Source organism: Prunus persica, chromosome G2 (assembly GCF_000346465.2).
Source record: "Prunus persica cultivar Lovell chromosome G2, Prunus_persica_NCBIv2, whole genome shotgun sequence".
Taxonomy (NCBI): Eukaryota; Viridiplantae; Streptophyta; class Magnoliopsida; order Rosales; family Rosaceae; genus Prunus; species Prunus persica.
Window position 1 is genome coordinate 14,399,776 of NC_034010.1, and position 9,327 is coordinate 14,409,102.

The 9,327-nt window shown below is 35.5% G+C and overlaps 1 pseudogene across 1 annotated transcript in view; it reads left to right on the plus strand.

Moving 5' to 3' along the window:
• LOC18786577 overlaps positions 1,078-9,327 on the plus strand; it is a 12,839-nt pseudogene continuing 4,589 nt past the window's right edge. The window contains exons 1-10 of the transcript XR_002270240.1: positions 1,078-1,231; positions 1,655-1,751; positions 2,208-2,305; positions 2,578-2,733; positions 4,718-4,795; positions 5,197-5,328; positions 6,278-6,358; positions 6,582-6,653; positions 6,889-6,978; positions 9,086-9,299. The product of XR_002270240.1 is annotated as a pyruvate kinase 1, cytosolic (transcript). The remainder of the gene's footprint in view (positions 1,232-1,654; positions 1,752-2,207; positions 2,306-2,577; positions 2,734-4,717; positions 4,796-5,196; positions 5,329-6,277; positions 6,359-6,581; positions 6,654-6,888; positions 6,979-9,085; positions 9,300-9,327) is intronic.

The window sequence follows — 9,327 nt, forward strand, 5'->3', positions numbered from 1 at the left end:
GAAGAATTGGTGTGGAAAGTGAATAATGTGAGTGGAGAGTAAAAAATATTGGAAGGAGAAGAAATTGTATGAAGTTTGGTGTGGAAAGTGAATAAAATTGTTAGGTATTTATAGGAAAAAAATTCAAAATTTTTTGGTATTTAAAAAAAAAAAATCAGAATTTTTTTAACCAAAAAAATGAGGACCGTCTGATTTCTGGAAAAAAACAGATCGGAGCGTCCGGGTTGTGACACGTGGCGCATGCCCGTTGGATTATGTCAGAGATGACGTCAGCGCTGACATCAGTAAAAAAAATTTGAATTACTACGTGCTGACGTCACCGCCCTCGGGCTGAAGCCCAGGCAAAACCTGCCCTTGGGCTTGATCGGGAGGCCTCCTGCCCGGTTTGCATGCAGTGCTGGAGCTGCTCTAAGAACCTTACTTTTGCACATTCATACTTTAAATCTTACTTGGGTATCAAAGGCCTTTTGGCTCACAACACACGGATAGAAAAGATATTGAGGGAGAGGATTCTAATACATGACCTCAAGTGAAGGGATAACAATTCTTAAGCAACAAACCCCTTATCAATAATTATTATTATTTTTTTATTAATTTGAAAACATGTTTGTGAAATGTTTTTAATTTTAAGTAAATTGGCTCGAGTAACGAAGTGGAACATAAATATCCAAGTATAAATGGCAAAGAAATAAAATAGAAGAAGCATTTTGACCCTCTAAGAAAAAAAGAAGAGAAAAAGAGAACTACGATGACTAGTTTTTTTTCCATTAATTTGTAATTTGGTGGTCTGGAATAAGTCTCACGAACAGAGACACATGGACTATATCCGTCTGGTCCTTTCCTTATGCCCTCCTGTCCTCGGGTCCAACCGCCGCGTGGCTTCCTAACATCACCCACCCACCAAACAAAAATCTTTATTTTAATTTTCATCAATTAACACCGTAATTAACGTTGTTTAATTTAATTAATTACTGTTCAGAAACTAATCACTACGAAACTCAATCAATGCAGACCCAAAAAAAATTATTAAATAATTTCAAAAGCGTACAAAAGCAGCTCATCTCACTCTCTCTGATCACATTCACAACAGTGGCCTTGCAGTTGCTGTTCTTCTTCTTCTTCTACATCTTCTTCTTCTTCTTCTTCTTCTTCGTCGGAGAAAATGCATTCGAATCACTTGCTTCTGGAGGAGCCTATCAGAATGGCCTCAATTCTCGAGTCTTCTAAGTCTGTAAGTCACTCTAATCTCTCATTTTTTAAGTTGTTATTGTTAGTTTGTCTAATTATTTGCTTTTGTTTCTTCAACAAGTAACAAAGTTGTAGTGTTGTTTGGTTCCTGAGAAAAATGAAGGGATTAACGGAAAACCTCAGTTTTCGCTGACCTGAACTTAGCGCTACTTATTTGGCGTTCTTTTGTTTCGTAAACTAAATTAAAGCAGCAGAAATTGGAGCAAGGGTTTTTGTGAGTTACTAGTATGAATAAACTATGTGTTAGTGGAGTTTCAATAGATGTGCTGCTGTATGCCCTTGTTTGCTTTTTCTTATGATGTGTTGGCTGGTGGATATTTGTCATTTGTTGAATTTGCGGTCATATTGATGTCTAAGAATTTGAATGCCTGATTTTAGCTTTGATTTTAAATACTAAATTTTGCAGACATTCTTTCCTGCAATGTCAAGGATTGTTGGAACACTTGGTATAAATTCACAATCCGTTGAGACAATATCTGCGTGCTTGAAGGCAGGAATGTCTGGTATTACCCACCTTTTATGTTTGATTTTCATTATTCTTTGTCTAATTATGAGTTGCAGATTCTCATTATTGCTGTCTCCCTTCATCTATTATAGTTAAGTAATAAAAGGATAATGAACATTGTACCGGCTATGTACCTCTTTTCTGGCAGTGTTTTTAGGCCCCTTTTGCATTTTCTTAGTTGTGAAAGTAATAAATGTGTTCTTCTTTGTTTTTAGCAAAGCCTATTTTCATTTTCAGAAAGTTTGAATTTGAATTTTATATGCTATTGATTTTACTAACTTAAGCATATAGTTTCTTCTGTCCTCCTCTCCATCTAGTTTACATTTTCTTTGTGAAGGTAATAAATGCGAGCATGCTTGTTTTTGGCAAGATTAAATTTGGATATGACATGCTGTTGGTTTTACTAACTTCGATATATAATTTCTTCCACTCCCCACCCCCCTGAAAAAAATAGTGGCACGATTTGATTTTTCATGGGGAGATGCTGAGTTTCATCAAAAGACGTTGGAAAATCTGAAGATCGCAATCAAGAGTACCAAGAAACTCTGTGCAGTAAGCCGGTTATTCTTATGTGTTCTGCATTTGGTCTCTATATTATTTGACTTTATAATGACCCTTTTATTCATGGGTTTAATAACTGTGCATTTTGTGCATTATTTACTTTGTTATGTGCCTTTCAGTAAAGCATCTTAACTGCAGGCTGTCTTCATTTAGTACATAATAAGTATTTTTCTGACTTGGGTTTGTATACATTCTGAGTTACATGCCTTGTCAACCTTTGGACGTGTACGCCTACAAGTCAGTTTTTTACCCTTTTTTCTCAGGTTATGCTAGATACAGTTGGTCCTGAGTTGCAGGTAGTGAATAAATCTGAGCGCCCCGTATCTCTTCAGGAAGAGACCCTGGTTGTCCTAACACCTGATCAAGACAAAGAGGCCACTTCAAATCTATTACCCATAAATTTTAGTGGGCTCTCAAAGGTATGTATGATTGAAATATACTGTCTGGCTTATCTCTATGAAAGATATATGTTGGGTTTCCTTGATATTATCTTGTTATATTGGGATCTTTGGTTTGATCATATCTATAGCTATGAAATTTGCTGCACCAATCTACTTCCTTGAGTGATTATGAAGTAACTGTTTTTGCATTTACCAAACTCTGCTAACCCGGAAAGAGGCGGGCTTATCCTTGCACACGCTAACGTTCCAAAGGAACAAGCTGCTCAGACTAAGGGATACTTATCAGACTCTTTTCCTATGAGAGAAGCAAACATTGAGGGCTGAGGTTTATCAAGCATTGGTTATTTGTCCGATGGAGTTTTACTATTTGGTGGAGAAATAGGGATATGTATATATATATATGTATATTTCTATACACCCATTAAGTACACTATTATTAAGAGAACCTTCTTTGTAAATTGAACTTTGAAACAAATCTTTATACAACTTTAACGGCAAAAACAAGGATGGAAATATCGGTTGATATATCAGCCGATATATCTGATTTTGAGAGTGTCAACACAGATATTCCCGGATTTCCCCGATATTTCCCTATATCTGCCCAAAAACTCGGAAAAGTTTCTTGATTTTTGAAGGTAATTGGAGAAAGAAGATGCAAATTCAAAACAAACAAAAATATCTAATCAAGTCAAATATGAATCAAATTAAACCTTGATTGAATTCCCATCTACTAACCCAGCCACTGAATCAAACTAAATATCCAGTCAAGCCTTGTTCACCTAAAACAACTTATGGAGCTCCTTATGAGGAACCAGATTAGTGACCGACTAGTTGGGTTAATCCTAAGTATCCCATGTATGTGAGGACAGTAAGGAGCTTGGAGACATATGTGCACCAAGTTCAAACATGGCTTTCGAACTGCTTAGATTATATGACTTGGTATGACTATTGTATGGATGTAGATGGTTGCTTCTCATTGTTTGAGCCTCATAGGAGCTCTTCGTTTATCTAGATGGACTTCATTTTTATTTGTACTACAAGGTTGAAGTCAACTATGCAATTATGCATAAATTATCCATTCTAATCAAAGTTTTATTTTCATGCTTTTCATGAACCCACATCATATACGCATAAATTTCATCGTATGAAATCGTATACTTAGTATATTTTGAAATTTATTTGTTTAATGCATGCATTGATAATGGAACTAAAATCTACGCAAGTTCTATTTCAAAATTTCACATTTTAAAGCCAATATCTGGCTTTTTTGTCAATTTTCACTGATACTAAAATGGATATTGATATATCCCCTGAAATATCCGGGTAAATTGGAGGGCTGATACTATCTGCGTGGCCGACATTTTCATCCTTTGTTAAAAACACGTTAAAAAAACAGCATTTTCTCTCACAGGTTAATTCTCCTAGCACTGCAACCATGCTATACATTCAACCAACCTAACCCAACCCATTTTTCCTACACATGCATCACATTCAAGGATCACCATTGGAAGAATAATCAAATAGGAAATCCTTTAGTCATTTGATTATTATCATGATCATTTTTATTTTATTAGAAATCCTGTGTTCATCTATTTATTTGACCACAATTAAATGACCGGACATTTTCAAATTTTTGTCTCCATTGACTTTGTTGGGAGAGAGAGGAGTAAGCATTTTACACTCAGTTTTTGTGGTGATTCTTTTGCTTCTTTCAGTCTTGAATTTTTGTTCTATTTTAGACTTTTCACTTCTGGTATAGAATTATTATACACACATGACAATAATTTCACAAGAGTTTGGAGGAACCAATTCTTCTTGTAGGTTCAGGAATCCGCCTTCTTCATAGAGTTTGATTTTGACTTTGTGCTCTTTCGTTTACTCCTAACTTTCATGGGAGCATGTCGGAGCATATTTAGTTATTTATATCTATCTTACAACATGTCTCATGTTCTCACCTTATGCTGGCATTCTTGCAATGATTATTCAAATTTGGTCTTTGCAGGTAGTGAAGAAGGGAGATACTATTTTTATTGGTCAATACCTCTTTACAGGAAGTGAAACTACTTCCGTGTGGCTGGAGGTAAGGAAGTATCCGAGATATGACTTCCATTATGAAGTTGGTATGTCTCTGCTGATTTAATATAATTATATAAGAAACATCTAGGCATGTCAAATTCAACTCCTTGCCCAGTCTTTTGTCACTTAGTTTGAAATTAAAACAACGCAACAGCCACTTTACTCATTTCTTATGTGCCTATTTCAAACCAATCTTGTTTATGCAAGCAAGAGATGTGAAATGCTGACATTCAACTGAAAATTAAAATTCCAATTTAGACATATATTTGGAAGTAGGGGAAGCTTTGGTGGCCGAAAAAAGAGAACTATATCTTGATAGAATATTTGGCAGTGGAACCTGCAGTATCTCAGGAAAATAAAGTGGTAATTTGCATATTGTTGTAAAGTTTTTCTTTCACAATGCAGGTCACCGAGGTGAATGGTGAAGAGGTGGTTTGTCTCATAAAGAATTCTGCTACCTTGTCAGGGCCATTGTATACTTTGCATGTCTCTCAGATTCGTATTGATCTGCCTACACTTACAGATAAAGATAAGGAGGTCAGTTTATCTGTTGGAATGGAATACTTTTTTCTTCACAGTATTAGATGCTAACATAGTTATATGTCCGTCTACAATGCCGAAAACCGAATTGTCTGATTGTTTTTTGAGTACTTCCAATGGAGTGCCTACAGTTTTTAATGGCCAACCATGGATTCATTAACTTGTGTCATATGTTTTTGCATTGCACTTTCAAAAGGCAAATTTGGACCCGGTTATTAGTTGCGTTTGGGGTGGTGTGGGTTTTTCTTGGAGTTGTCGTTCCTTGGTTGAAAGGTTGTTGCAGAGGCTAACAAAAGGTGGTCACTCTTTGGTGGAGTGGGATTTTGTTGCTTTGGTTGATTGGTTGGTTGGAAACAAACAATTGGTGTTTTTTCCTCTTTTGACAAGGAAGATGGAGTGCATCTTCTTTGGAATAAGATTAGATTTCCAACTCTTTTTGTGGATTTTTGTTAAAGTATTTTGGACATACAACATTTGGTATAATTCATTTTGATTGGAGACAGTTTTGGCATGAGTGTAATGTTTGTTTTGCTTTACGGGTGTACCTTGCAGGTGATGGATTTCTTGTCCAATTTATTTGTATCCTTCTTCACTTTACAGTAACAAAGCTTGTGTTTCTTATAAACAAAACAAAAACTTGTGGATTCAATCTTCGAGTGTCGTCACTCATTGGCTTGTGTTCCTAATTTTTTTTTATAGTGACGGTAAATCCTAGTTTATTTGGCTTGTGATAGAAATGGTTTTTGTAGTTGAAAGTTTATCACAGTTTGTTCTCTATAGATGGTAATTTACATTTCCTAGATCGATGTGGTAAATTTTAGTTGTTTAAAATCAATTTCGAGCAAACTTTATGTATGAAATTATTGTAATTTCCAAGGAGATCTTGTTCTTACAAAGTTTGTTTATTTAATGCATTTCCTTTTTGAACATTTTAATAATTTATCAGGTCATAAGCACTTGGGGCATTCGTAACAACATTGACTTCCTCTCATTGTCATATACCCGTCATGCTGAAGATGTTCGCCACGTAAGGACTGTTCTCCCTGTTATGATTTTCTGGTGTTAAATAAAATTATAAAAGACTTCTTTTTCTCCCTATTCATCCTTAGTTTATGGCATGGTAGCTTGTAGTTAGGGCTTAATTTACTGGGTAATATAAATCTGTTTATACTTTTCATAATTTAAGGAGAAACTAAGTATTCTCATATTATTATTTTATTTTAACATTGGTTGTTCTTGCTTTTATGCAGGCCCGCGAATTTCTTTCAAAGTTAGGTGACCTGAATCAAACTCAAATTTTTGCAAAAATTGAAAATGTAGAGGTGAGTTGTTTTTTAAGAAACAATAATGAAAGTTACAAATTTTGCCACCATCTCCTTCATATCACAGTTACCACCTAGACACATGGGTTTGACATTTGTTGAAAGTCCTCAGTATCTAGGCAGTAATGGTAGTAAGGAATGGTTGCCAGAAAAGGATCATTTGTAGTGACCAGATTTTTCAATTTCATACTTTTGCTTGGATAAATTAGTTTATTTTTCTCCTCCACTTTTGTAGGGATTAAATCATTTTGATGAAATCCTACAAGAAGCTGATGGTATTATCCTCTCTCGTGGAAATTTGGGGATAGATCTCCCACCAGAGAAGGTAAGCTTTCAAATCTCAGAAATAAGTAATCTTATAGTATTTTATTATTATTATTATATAAACACTTTGGTGGGCATACTTTCTATATGTCTTTGCATAAACTGCACATAGCTTTACAAGTATATGAGAAAATCATTGTCAAAATTCAAAGAGTCACATGATAGTTGTATGACTTGAGAACCAAGTCACACTTGTATGTGGCGCCATCATACTTGTATGTGTGTCACTGTCAAATCCATGGTTTGTTGATGTTTGAATAGATGATGGTATACTTGAATGAGTTATATTCCATGATGTCAACTATAAGAAATAGTACTTATCAAATGTAGATTTCCTGTGATGTCAACCCGAAAATTGGGGTACATACAGTAACGAGGAGATTGGTTACCACATGTTCTTTTAGGGGTGTGTGTGTTTGTGTGCATGCTTGGGTGGATGTGTGATGTAGGATATGGGTAAATTGGGTATTGAGGTAGTTTAGCGGAAGCGAAAACAATGGAAAACAGAAAATAGAACAAAAGGGATAGGTCTGGAATCTCTCCAGGGGTTTGGCTTCACACCAAGTAGTCTCCAATCTCTGGAAAATAAGCTTTTCTTTATATCTCAACAACTTAACTCCATAATGAATTACATAGACTGGGTATTTATAATAATCTAACCCTAGAGTGAAAAGAAAAATTAAACTTATTCTAGGAAAGAAATCCTAATCCAAATAAAATAGGAAACTTAGAAATCCTACTGAAATATGGAAAAACTAAAAAATCCTAATGAAATCTGGAAAACTTAGAGAACCTAGGAACTAACAAATAAATTAGGAAACTAATTAATAATTCCCTCTTCCATCTCTTTCGTTTGTAAACCCTAATGGGTTTGAAAAAGATGTCCTCATCAATTCTCCCTGGCTGAGAAGAACTTGACTCCGGCGAGTTAGAATTGTAGTAACATTCCTGGAAGTCGGAATCAGCTTGCAAACATATAGACTCATCCTCTGCCTCCCTCCCGAATCTGATAAAATCAATGAGTTGTAGGAATGCTGACTTATCAGTTACACTTTTCCCTCCTTTGCTGAACGGTGATTCGATCAATGGGCAACTTATTAGTGTCATCATAGGATGAAAAATCTCACCAGATTCAACCTTAGTGTCGACAACACTAGCAAGAAGTTCAGGCTTACACACTTCTTCCTTAAACTCACCTTGACCAGCAGCTTCTACTTGAATCTCCATGGTCTTGTCTTGAAAATTTTCTCCTTGTTTCCAATCATCAATGAATTGACGTTCTTGAGACTCCTTTGAACAAATATTGATCACGTCAAACTTATCCACATAACGGTGCTTGGATGCTTCTAGTTTTGCAAGACAATGCTCCATGAGTCTGAATCGTTCTTCGGAATCTGCCACTTGCTTTGTTAGAGTTTCCAGCATATGAACAATCCGTTCGTAGGCCTTTGCTGGCATGATTGTCTTACCAACCATAGTTGGAGCCATACACTCGACATACAACGTGCAGAAAAAGAGATTTGAAAATTTCGAACCCAAGGAAAACGAAAACCTGGCTCTGATACCAAATTTGATGTAGGATATGGGTAAATTGGGTATTTAGGTAGTTTAGCGGAAGCGAAAACAATGGAAAACAGAAAATAGAACAAAAGGGATAGGTCTGGAATCTCTCCAGGGGTTTGGCTTCACACCAAGTAGTCCCCAATCTCTGGAAAATAAGCTTTTCTTTATATCTCAACAACTTAACTCCATAATGAATTACATAGACTGGGTATTTATAATAATCTAACCCTAGAGTGAAAAGAAAAATTAAACTTATTCTAGGAAAGAAATCCTAATCCAAATAAAATAGGAAACTTAGAAATCCTACTGAAATATGGAAAAACTAAAAAATCCTAATGAAATCTGGAAAACTTAGAGAACCTAGGAACTAACAAATAAATTAGGAAACTAATTAATAATTCCCTCTTCCATCTCTTTCGTTTGTAAACCCTAATGGGTTTGACAAAGATGTCCTCATCAATGTGCATCTACGTTTACTTTTAGTTGGAAGTTATTTTGTGCAGTGAAACTTGAATATGTTGGTACACACTCCTTGGATTTTCCAGGTATTTTTATTTCAAAAGGCTGCTGTTTACAAGTGCAATATGGCTGGAAAGCCAGCAGTGGTGACTCGGGTTGTGGATAGTATGACAGACAACCTAAGACCTACTCGTGCTGAAGCAACTGATGTTGCCAATGCCATACTGGATGGTAAATTTTTGTCTTTTGACATTAAATATGTTTTTTTTTTAAATATAAAAACTTTTAGTGGATGTCAGCGTCTTGTTGCTGATCTGGATGGCGTGTA